Source organism: Neltuma alba, unplaced genomic scaffold (assembly GCF_004799145.2).
Source record: "Neltuma alba isolate B1F8T4 unplaced genomic scaffold, ASM479914v2 tig00010294_pilon, whole genome shotgun sequence".
In the NCBI taxonomy this organism is placed as follows: Eukaryota; Viridiplantae; Streptophyta; class Magnoliopsida; order Fabales; family Fabaceae; genus Neltuma; species Neltuma alba.
The window spans coordinates 684,823-696,384 of record NW_021635212.1 but is presented as its reverse complement, the minus strand read 5'-3'; the positions used below and the strand labels follow the sequence as shown (position 1 = coordinate 696,384).

The 11,562-nt window shown below is 31.3% G+C and overlaps 1 protein-coding gene across 2 annotated transcripts in view; it reads right to left on the bottom strand.

The window, feature by feature from the left end:
* LOC114755609 (protein FAM91A1) overlaps nt 1–5,771 on the bottom strand; it is a 52,989-nt gene extending 47,218 nt beyond the window's left edge. Inside the window, exon 1 of one of the 2 annotated variants that reach the window (XM_028944493.1) lies at nt 5,696–5,771. The gene's annotated coding sequence lies outside the window, so the exon portion shown is untranslated. Of the gene's footprint in view, nt 1–5,392; nt 5,413–5,695 lie in introns of those variants that run through there. The other variant, XM_028944494.1, reaches the window with a different exon arrangement.
* Between the last annotated feature and the right edge of the window lie 5,791 nt (nt 5,772–11,562).

Below are 11,562 nucleotides of genomic sequence, written 5' to 3'. Positions count from 1 at the left end.
ATCTTTTTAAATTAGTCAGTTGGGGTATGTTATTGAGTAGTATTTTTATTCTCTAGTCTGGTGCAAGCTGGGCCATCCTAAACTTGCACTAAAGACATCCACTGTAAAGTAAATCATCCCAGCTACATGGTCTATTTAATCTTCAGAGAGTAAAATTTCTTCCCGAGTTGCAGACTACTCGTTTATGAATTTCTTTTCAGAAAAATTTGTCTAATTAAAAAATTCTAGTAAATGTTTTAAGTGAGCATGTGTTACACTTCCTTCTGAGTGAAGGTTGTGATTTCAATCCTATTTATAACTTTAGACCGCTGAGATCTGTCAAAAATATATTTATATGAAAAAAAAAATCATGGGAAAGCATTGAGACACAAATTTTCTTTGTCCCCCTTATTTCGCATAGCCTATCTCACTTTTCCAAGTTTTCACCACATGACTTCACTTTGCTTAGCTATGGATTCACCATGACATTATATCTTGTTTGCTTTGATAATATTATACATACTTATCTAGTCTTATTTATAAGGCACTTTTAGCATGTTTTACACAGACCAAGGAAAACCTTAAACTTCATTAACTCTCATTTAAAATATAATAAATTTTTAACTTTATCTCCATTTAACATATATTATACCTCATGTAAACAAAGTTAATACAATAATAAATTAGAAGTAAAATTGTATATCCACACTAAAAATTTCTCTCAGTGCCCTATAAATAGGATTAAAAAATATCTTTTCTCTCTGTTTTATAAATAGAATTAGAAGAGTATATACATAATCGCGTACGTGAATATTTTCCAATCGTCAAACAATGTGGTGATGAGTCAGCAAGTTTAACTTTTACTTTATTTTTGTGAAACTACAAAAAATTTAATCAATTATTATGCAGCTAAGAACGTTTGTTTCCTGTAAAAGGTAGCATGCCCATGTGATTGTTGAGATTTAATTTAAAATAAGCCGGCTATCTTTCGTGCATTCATAACTTAATATAACCACAATCTTAAATTGAGAATGTTTTAATTTTATATAAATTTATATTTATATTTTAAAATCAAACGTAACGCAGAAAGAGTCTTTTTAAACTTTAGAGAGACCAAAAGAGCATTATATTTTAGACCAAGTTTAAGTTATATTTTTTGCCGACGAATAAGGTATCTTGCTTATCTCATATAAATAATAATGGTGTCCAATACCAATCCTTTGAAGTCCTTAATACTTTTTACCTTTGATAGTGTTACATACAATTATCTATGTGAGCACACCGGGTCGGTAGATAAAGTCCTACCCTTTTCACTAATTATTCCCAGTTTTTGTTAATTGTCATTGCAAATGACACTATTACTAGAAATTGTCTTTAGTTATTAAAAATGGAAGCATGGATTCAGATGGGTTTAGGTCCAGTACACAAAATTTATAGTGTCTAATTTATGATGAAAATTTGAAGAATAATTATAAAAACAAAATATAAAATGAATGAAAATAATGACAAAAAATACTTATTAAATTTTAACATGACAAGTAAATTATGCTGACTATTCTTTCAATAGTTTTTGCTACTCTTGTAATGATTTCGACATGTAAAAATCTATCAAAATCATAATCCTAGTCTTGCCATTGGTATTTTCATTGATTTGTATAAAACACATTAGAACTGTCTTATAAAGATCAAAGAAGCATTTGTCATTTTAAATTTTAGCGAGTATTTTTTTTGGGTGATTTTTTCATTATTGTAGATCTCCATGTTTATGGTTCAAACTCATTTTTTATTTACCCTTTTCTCTTTTTATTTTAGTTTAATTCATGGCAGCAATTTTTTCATTCATGTCTACACAGTCAACAGTTTCCACTTTCCACCATGTTAGTCAGAGGAGTGAATGTAAGGCCCTACCAAAAAAAATCCATGGCAATTGAAGAATCCGATTTGTTCTGGCAGAGCAGTAGTTCTGACACAACCATTTGTTTTTGTTTTGTCTTATTTGTTGTAATCTCACGTGACAAATACCAAAAATTTCAGTTTCTTCCCCCCTTGTATCTAGCACAACACTTCGGCCATTGTTAACATTTTTGCCGGAAAAGCAAATCCTCTCACCAATTGTCCTGGGCTTTTATTAAGAAGTATACGTATATAGTTAAGTACAATATTTGGGTTTCTTGGTCAAAAAAGTACAATAGTTGCCAAATATTATTTGGTTTCCAAAAATATGATTCTATGTATCTGGAAAATGAAAGGAAAAAAGCTATTTTTCCACAATGATAGGAAGAGCCGCCCCAATGCTCTTACCCTTCAAAAGATAGTACAAATCTCTTATAAACTAATGCAGCACTAGAAGAATCCTCTGGCAGCTGAAAAAGCTTCCCTTCTGATAAAAGATTGAAAATTGCTCCATAATAAGAGGCTACAAGAACAGAAATGACAGATTTTTTCACTAAGAGGCATCCAAATCTAGATGAGCTTTCTCCAAATACTTTAAAGGAACAAATGAGAAAGTCTGGCGAAACAGAGAGATCGAATCATTGCCTTCACAGTTTCGTAGTCATATACCGTAAACTTGCGTCGACACCCTGAAGTGCTACTTTTTTGTTTACTTACTGTGATCTGAGACTGAGATATCGGTAAACTGAAAAAAGGTTGGGCAATATGCTAGAGACTTTTAGCCAGCATTTTTCATTGTTGGGATGAAAGAAACAAAAATGCAGAAAAACAATATTGACTCAAGCATAGAAAACTTCCAAGATCTAACGGGCATTCAAGGATTACAAAATGTGACTGAATTCTCCCCATATAGAAAATATTTGGTATTGGTGTTCAAAGAACCAAAATAAAAGACAGATTCTTACTAAAATGAGCAATAAAGAATACAAGACTGCAGTAAGATTTAAGCAGAAAATGAAAGTATTAGAAAATACAATACTCGCAGGAAGCTACCAGTGAAAATAATAAGACCAATAACCTTGGAATTTAGCTTATTTAAAGCCAATGACCATTATTGCAAGATCTACAAACTTTCTGGACTTAATACCAAATAAAAGCACAAAACGATTTTTAATGGACAAGATTAAGCATACCAAAGACCTTATCTATGCAAAGCCAGAGCAAGTGAGGAGAACTTTAATAACTAAGCCTAGAACAGCCCAGCATTGGAATACTTCCAGACCGATTGTCTGCTTTCTTTTTCTAAGAAGCAAAATGTAAGATCTCGAAGCTGATGTGCAACATATATAAAATCTAGCTGTGAAAATGAAGAACCCACCTAAACTTATTTTTATGAACAAGACATGATGGTCAGGATCATCAGTTGCTCGATAATCATATCCCTAAACACAAAATTCTCATACACGTTGTCTTTGAAGGAGGAACCTTGTTCTGACGATAGCACAACTTCATCCCAAATGCTTGAGATATATCTCTAACAGAAATAAGCAGAAAACACATCAAGTCATGAGCCGAAGTATTTTTCTTCCAATCAACAAAATTAATAACTAAATTTATTTCAGACAACATTTAAATATTTTGCATAGAACATCAATCTAGTAACTATGCCTCACTCAAACAAAAAAAAAGCGAGTGATTTTCAGAGTCTTCTTGGAAAGGAGTTGAACCATTCAATGTTCTGTCAGTGTTTAAGACACTAATGAAAAAATTTTAGCACTGATGTTCAGTTTCAAATATGCTAAAAGTATGTTTTCATTGGGTAGAGAAACATGCACGTCGTTGTGGCGGAACCGGAGCATCCTACGTCACTTCAGAAAGCAGGTCTCCCTGTTATGAAAAAAGAAATAGAGAGGAGGTCTCCCTACATTCCTCTGGCTCCTTTAACATTAACTGAAATTCAGCTTCACTGAAATCAGGAAAGCAAAAACAATAGTAAAAAACCTAAGAACAATATATTGTCTTACCACTATTCTTAACATGGTAGGCCAAATCCCCACAGGTCTTGATCGGGTTGTTTCATCATCCAACATGTGGGAACCCTCGTGTTCATTTGGAGAAGAATAAAATACCTCTGGTATCAAAGGATTGAACCTAAAACATAAATTCTGATATAAAAGAAAAGAAATCAAAGAAGAAGCGAAGAGAATACTCGAAGAGCAAAATGGGGAGAGAAAACTTGAAGATGATCGTGTTTAGCCCCCAAAGATCAAAATAAGCCAATATATTATATTATATGAAAATGAAGGATGGAAGTCGAAGAAGCGTGAAGTCGATCCATCTTTCAGTGATTCATGAGGAAGAGACGTTTGGGGACTTATCAAACAACTAAAAAACATGAGCTAATAGATGAGAGCCATGTTGACCACTCACAGAATAGCCACAACATTTATAGGATAGATAGATAGATAGATAGATAGATAGATAGATATATAGATTGCCCTCCTTTTGTCGGCCAAAACAAAATTATTAATTATTTCGTTTAGTCAAAAGATTGGAACATTGGAAGGAAAGAAATTAAATAAAAGGCACCAATAGGCCACATAATGAACCACTAAGCGCGGCATACAAAGATAGGCAAAAATCAATGCATAATGGTTATTTTGATAGCCTAAAAGGCAATATATTTGAAGTAAAAAAATTCGTTACAATTACATTTAAAAGAAAATAATGGACTAAGAAATTCAATATATTTGAAGATAATGATTATATCATTTTTTAAGTTTTTCAAATTCTACATAATATATGGGGTCCATCTCATAAAGGTAATAAAAATGTAAATGACTTCGAAAAAAAATAAATTTGCAGTGTAGTCTTTTTTGTTGTCACAAATTCTAGTAGAGCAAAAATTTCATAAACTCGTTTTGAATCTATAACAAAATTTAACATAAAAAATTCTGTAAATTATTTGCAAGGGAACAATCAACTGTAAAACAAGTCATGACGTAATTTCCTTGATTAGCATATTGGTTTCCTTGCTTAAATTATCTTCATTCTTATCTTCATATTTTTGGAGCAAAAAAGACACAGAAAAACGAAGTTTTGTACGAGATTCCTAGTAGGATGAACATATGCATCTTTTCCCCCCCTTGTTGCTACACATAGGTATTCTTCCCAACTGTTTTTTTTTTTTGGACCGAGCTAACTAATTCTCTCATACAAAATTACAAATTTTGTTGAGAAGCGTAGGTTTAATATTAATTAATTCATTAGTATGTTTATGCATGTATGTCCTGGGATAAGATATGGACATCATACCCTATATTAATATCTTAACTAAATGCACATTTCCTACAACAAAACGAAAGGAATTGAGGGCCTCACACAACATCCAAGCAGTTCTAAATATATGTTAACTTAATTTCATTTTTTTTAAATATGCGGAGTTATAGACAAACAGACATTATCCTTTTGGTAAAAAGACAATTAAATATAGTGTATCGGAAACTATTCCTACACATACAGCCAAGTTCTTCCGCAAGTAACGCATCATCTCTTCAAAATATTCCCTTTCTTTACAAACTTTGCGAGCGAAACAGCTATTCCATTGGAGTCTCTTCCTTATGCAGTATTCTATAATCCCGCATTAAATTTCCAGGGCCAGAAAAAGAAATAAGGACCTTTAAAAATGCATTTGAAAAAGAAACCCATTTAAGGATGCTGTTTGGACAGTGACGTCTATGTTAGGTAACTAAATTAAACAATTCACAGAGGCAAGTAAACAAAAGCAATAGATTTAGAAGGACCTTAATGAGGTTAATCTCACCTTCTATGCCATTCTTCTTTAGAAGAAAGAGTTACTTGAAGTCGTTTTGGAAGGTTTTCCCAAGGGCGTTCTTCTTTAATAGCTCTCTGTAGCAATTGCTCCTCCACTGCCACTGGAGCACGGCGCATTTTCCACTACCCAGATGGCCAGTCTGCCTGTACACTATAAAACATCATAAAGTCACCAAAAGTCATTATGGTCATGATCTCACCCCGAAGCCAAATCTTCAACATACAGAATTGATCCCAATTATGCAGAGAATAAGAGTTCCAAAAATAATTTCATAAAACTTAGCTTCGAATCGTAAGGATCCGAACTAGATTACGCGATTAACAGCTATGCTATGATAGTGACAAGGAATTCACAGAAAGTGGAAGAAAATACATGAACGTTGGTCAAAACTGAAAAAGAGTAACGGACATTTGAGCACCTGATCTTCGTTTGAGATGCCGACTTCAGCTAGGGTTTCAAAACTCAAATCCACTGACTCTGTTTCTTCTCCTCTGAGGCAAGGATGAAGATTTTCGCACGAGATCTGCAGAGCGAAATTCGTCAGAGTTCATAGTCGCGTTGCGTTTCGCCGGTCGTTAAACCCGTTGGATTTTATCCGACGCGTTGTAGTATTTTACTTCTAAGTTTTAAGATTTAACATGACAATATTTATGTTTCAAGATGGGAAAATCACAACAAAAGACTCCAAATTATCAAAATTTCATAGAGGTCACCTGAATAAGCAAAATTATCATGAGGGACCCAGTCTCTCATTGCAAATATGAAATCTTGGTGAAATGTCTGAAATGCCCCTCAACCAAATGACAAGTTGACTATAGGAAATGATAAATTCACTCTAATGAATAACAACTTCAATAGACCAAATCACAACTTAGTTGAATGTATGCCAAATGACAAGTTGATTATGAAAAATAACAAGTTTACTTTAGCGAATGACAATTTCAATAGATTAAATCACAACTTCGCTGAGAGGTATTTCAGACATTTTGTCAAGATTTCATATTTACAATATGAAATTGGATCTTTCATGGTAATTTTACTTATTTAGTGATCTCTGTGTAATTTTAATAATTTGACGTCTTTATTTGTCATTTTTCCTTTTAAGATTTGCTTTTTGTTTCAAAAAATGTTACTAAATAAATTTACTAGCCAAATTATGTGATCATTTAAATAACAAGTATTTCTTATGTTGGTTTTAATCACCATTCAATGTTATTCATATTGAAAAAGTTTCAATTTGAATTCAAGATTTGAAATTTAATTTTTATATGATTAAATTTATTTTGCATTTGGCTAATATTCCCATCATAAAACATTCAAAGGTTTATAACCACTTAAGAGAATAATATCACATTCGGTTCTTAATATAAGAACTAGTTGATTAATTTGAGTAAATTAAGAAAACTAATTAGGTAAGTTATTTGTAATAAATAAATGTTATTTTTTCTAAAATATTTTTGCTAATCAAGTGTATTGGTTAGAACAACCATTATTATAAGGACTATTCTAAAAAAATGGAAAAATATAAAAGACAAAATAAATTGGAGTTTTATATTTATGATCAAAATAAAATTTAAACGAACTCTTATATTAAGAACTATTTCTTTTGGTCCTAAATGGTAAAGCTAAATAACTAATTTATATATATATCAAATAAATTTATTAAGTTAATTATTTGTAATAAATATATCTTAATTTTTCAAAAATATCCCTTTAGTCATTATCTCAGGAATAAAAATTCTCTTTAATATGCAATCAATAACTTTAAAAAATTTATAAATTGTAGAGACAAAAGATATTGAGATATCAATTTAAGAGTTAACCCTTACATTTACAACTATGGCAAGAATATTGAAAAACGTCTCTTGCTGTATTCTTTTTCTTTACTTGTATTTGGGAATCGATAATCTCCTCATTTGATTCAGAGTTGCTGGTTACTGTCAAAACACCTCTGGTTTTTTGTTATTTGACTTGCTATTGTTGTAATACTACTTAGTAGTGTTGTAGCTACATATTAGTTAGTTTGATCACAGCAATATGGCATGACAATATGAAAATATTGGTATTTTGTTTATGGGCAGAGCAATGTTAACATTTAATATTTATAGATGTAAATGGTATCAATGTAGATCCATTTAATGTTCTGAAATTCATGACAGACCTCCTCACAGACTTATAATTTCACTTACCACAGTTATTATTTGGCTTTCCACTCTTGTCAATTGATTTTCATAACTTGTCATTCGCTTTACTCAACTTGTCATAAATTACATATCAGAACTTGTTATTTGCTAAAGAAATATGAAAATTCTGTCATTTGAAAGAGAAAATTAAATTTTTATGAATTGCTTATCAAAAGTTGTCATTCGCCTTATTAAACTTGTTATTCATCTTACGTAACTTGTCATTCGTCAAGGAAATCTAGAAATAAACGAAGTTATAATTTGATATGCTTAACTTGTCATATATTATATTTAAGTTGTAATTTTCTAAGGTAAAAAAACAATCATCTTGTGATGATAGAAATACAGTGACAGAAATACAGAATTTGTTACGTTACATCCATGTTGGTGGACATTTTGAAGCAAGTGATGAAGGGGAAGTTAAATGTATTGGAGGGAATGTAACCATCACCATTGTTGTAATTTTGCTTGCTAGTGTTGTTAATGCAGACTTTTAACTATTATGACAACAATGCAATGATAGAAACACATGACAAGCTAATAATTATGGTCTTTTTATATTGTGCATAAGAATGTTAACATTTTTTGTTAATCAGTTCTATATTGTAACAATGTAGAGCTATTTAATATTTTTTACTTAATTAAAAACATGGTGACAGAAATGTACCAACAGAAACACAAAAATTCTATCATTTCCAGATTTCCTTAGCGAATGACAAGTTGAGTAAGACAAATGACAAGTTTAGTAAGGCAAATGACAACTTCTGATAAGCAATTCATAAAAATTTAATTTTCTCTTTTCAAATGACAGAATTTTTCAGATTTTTTTAGCAGATGACAAGTTCTGATATGTAATTTATGACAAGTTGAGTAAGGCGAATGACAAGTTATGAAAATTAATTGACAAGAGTGAAAAGCCAAATAACAACTATGGCAAGTGAAATTATAAGTTTGTAAGGAGGTCTGTCATGAATTTCAGAACATTAAATGGATCTACATTGATACCATTTACAATTATAAATACTAAATGTTAACATTGCTCTGCCCATAAACAAAACACCAATATTTTCAGATTGTCATGCCATCTTGTTGTGATCAAATTAACCAATCTGTAGTTACAATACTACTAAGTAGTATTACAACAATAGTAAGTCAAATAATAAAAAAAACTAGAGGTGTTTTGACAGCAACCAGCAACTCTGAATCAAATGAGGAGATTATCGATTCCCAAATACAAGTAAAGAAAAAGAAGACAGTATTCTTGACAATCGAACAATACTATATCAAAAACACATCTGCAAATGAAAGTCGAAAGTCATCAACTAGCATTAATGATGGGTCACCATCTTTTTTGTAATAAAGATTGGTGGGAATGGCCACAACCTTAATCATATTGATAAATGCATGAGCGGGAAATGAATGTTTTTTAGAGGGAGAGGAATAAAAAGAAGAATAGAGGGAGGTAGATGAAGAGGGAGAGAAGGACGAAGATGGGGAGAACGAGAAGAAGGAAAGAGAAAGAGATGGGGTGATGGAAGAAAGAGAATAAAGACATTTCTATCTTTTTAGCCTGATTTCATAATTACAATTTGAAACTGGGTCCTTCTTGGCAATTTGACTTATTCAGGTGACCTCTTTGTAATTTTGGTAATTCAAGAGTCTTTATTTGTTATTTTTCCTATATTCTAATTATATACGAATTTTTAAAAGATATATATGATTTGGGACGCCCTTGTATAAAGGCTCATTGAACGGTGTAGTTTAAGACCCTCTTTTTAATTATGACCATCTGATTGTTTGAATTAACTTGGTTGAAGTTTTTGAAGGACTTGAAAATTGGGAGGAAAATGAGGGGAAAAAATGTATGAATGAACTTCTCTATATATAGATATATATATATATATATATAAATACATACTTGAAAATTATTTTTTTGAGAGAAATTGGTGGATTCAAGCACTTATTATACTTTTTTTATTGTCCTCTTTCCTACTTCGTATTTACAATATTCGTTGACCCTTATTTTTTTAATTGGATTTTAATGATGTCAAATGAAACAGTGAAACACAAAACTGGTAAAATAGGAAGGAGGAAAAACTAAAGAGAAAATATTGTTATCTCTCTTGTTTTGATAGACGAGAGAAAATAGAAAGGAAAACAATGAGCAAATATCTAAATAACTAAAATATCCTTACCAAAATATATCATATTTAAAATTAAATCAAATTAAATATTGTAATAGGAACATTATACTAACATTAGCATCATCAAATAATTTAAAATCAAGTTATTTGATTTATATATATTCATATTATCATATTGTAAAACCAAATTATTTAATAAAAAGTTAATAATCTTTTGAATATAATAAAATAAATAAATATGTAAAGGAAAAGAGAGAAGGGACAGTCACAAAAATCTTATTTTTCTTCCAAAATCTCTCAATATCTAAAGAGAAAATTTGGGAGAGCAACAAGGCACTTTGGGATGTGGCCTGACAAGTTGTTGTGAGATAAGTTGAGTATCTCAAGTGAGCTTGCATTGCAAAATGAGGAAGAAATGTGTCCACTAAATTTGTTGTTGGACACTGAAAAGAATCCAACAAGTTGAAGCTGATGAGATCAAGAAACCCCAAGTTTCTCATTGAAAGATGTTCAACTGATGTCAAGTTATTATGAGAGAGATCCAAAGTATCCAAAGAACCATTCCCCACATTATTGAACCATTGGGGAATATCTCCACGAATTTTGTTATTGGAAAGATTTAACCCCTTCAAATTTTGAATGCTTCCTAATTGTTTAGGAAAGTCATTGATGTTGCAAGAGGATAGATCTAAGGATGTGAGACTGGGAATGGTATAGTGAACATCATTATTGGAGCTAAGTGAGAGAAACTTGTTGTTTGAAAGATCAAGATATTCTAGATTTTGAAGTTTTGAGAATTGATGAAGACTAATAGGGCCTCTCAAAATATTTGATGACAGGCTTAGCTTGGAAAGATTTAGGAAACCAAAAATTGACTCAGGAAGACCTTGCAACTTATTATCATCAAGATGTAATAGCTGCAAATTTGGAAGGCCAACGAATTTTGGAAAGATAGTGATATGACAAGAATATAAATATAAGGCCTCAAGATTGGGAATGGTGTAGTTAAGATTATTATCAGAGGCAAGTGAGAGAAACTTATTGCTTGAAAGATCAAGATATTCTAGATTTTGAAGCTTGGAAAATTGGTAAAAATTAACAGAGCCACTCAAGTTATTTGATGATAGTCCCAAAGAAGAAAGATTTATAAGGGTAAAAATTGACTCAGGAAAATTACCTTGTAGCTTATTGCCAGAGAAATCAAGAAATTTCAAATTTAAAAGATTTCCAAACACATCTAGCGACAAACCACTAAAATAATTGTAACTGAGGTCCAATAAAGTGAGACTTGACATATTTGAAAGAAATGAGAGCTCACCACTAACACTGTTAAGTCCAAGGTCCAAATAAGTTAATCGAGTGAGGTTCTCAAAACTTACAGTCATAGGCCCATGAAATTGGTTATTCCTAAGACCCAAAAAATGAAGAGACTTCAAATGGCCAATGGAATTTGGCAAGAGACCACTAAAATAATTGTCACTAAGGTCCAATGAAGTAAGACTTTGAAGATTTGAAAGAAATAAAAGCT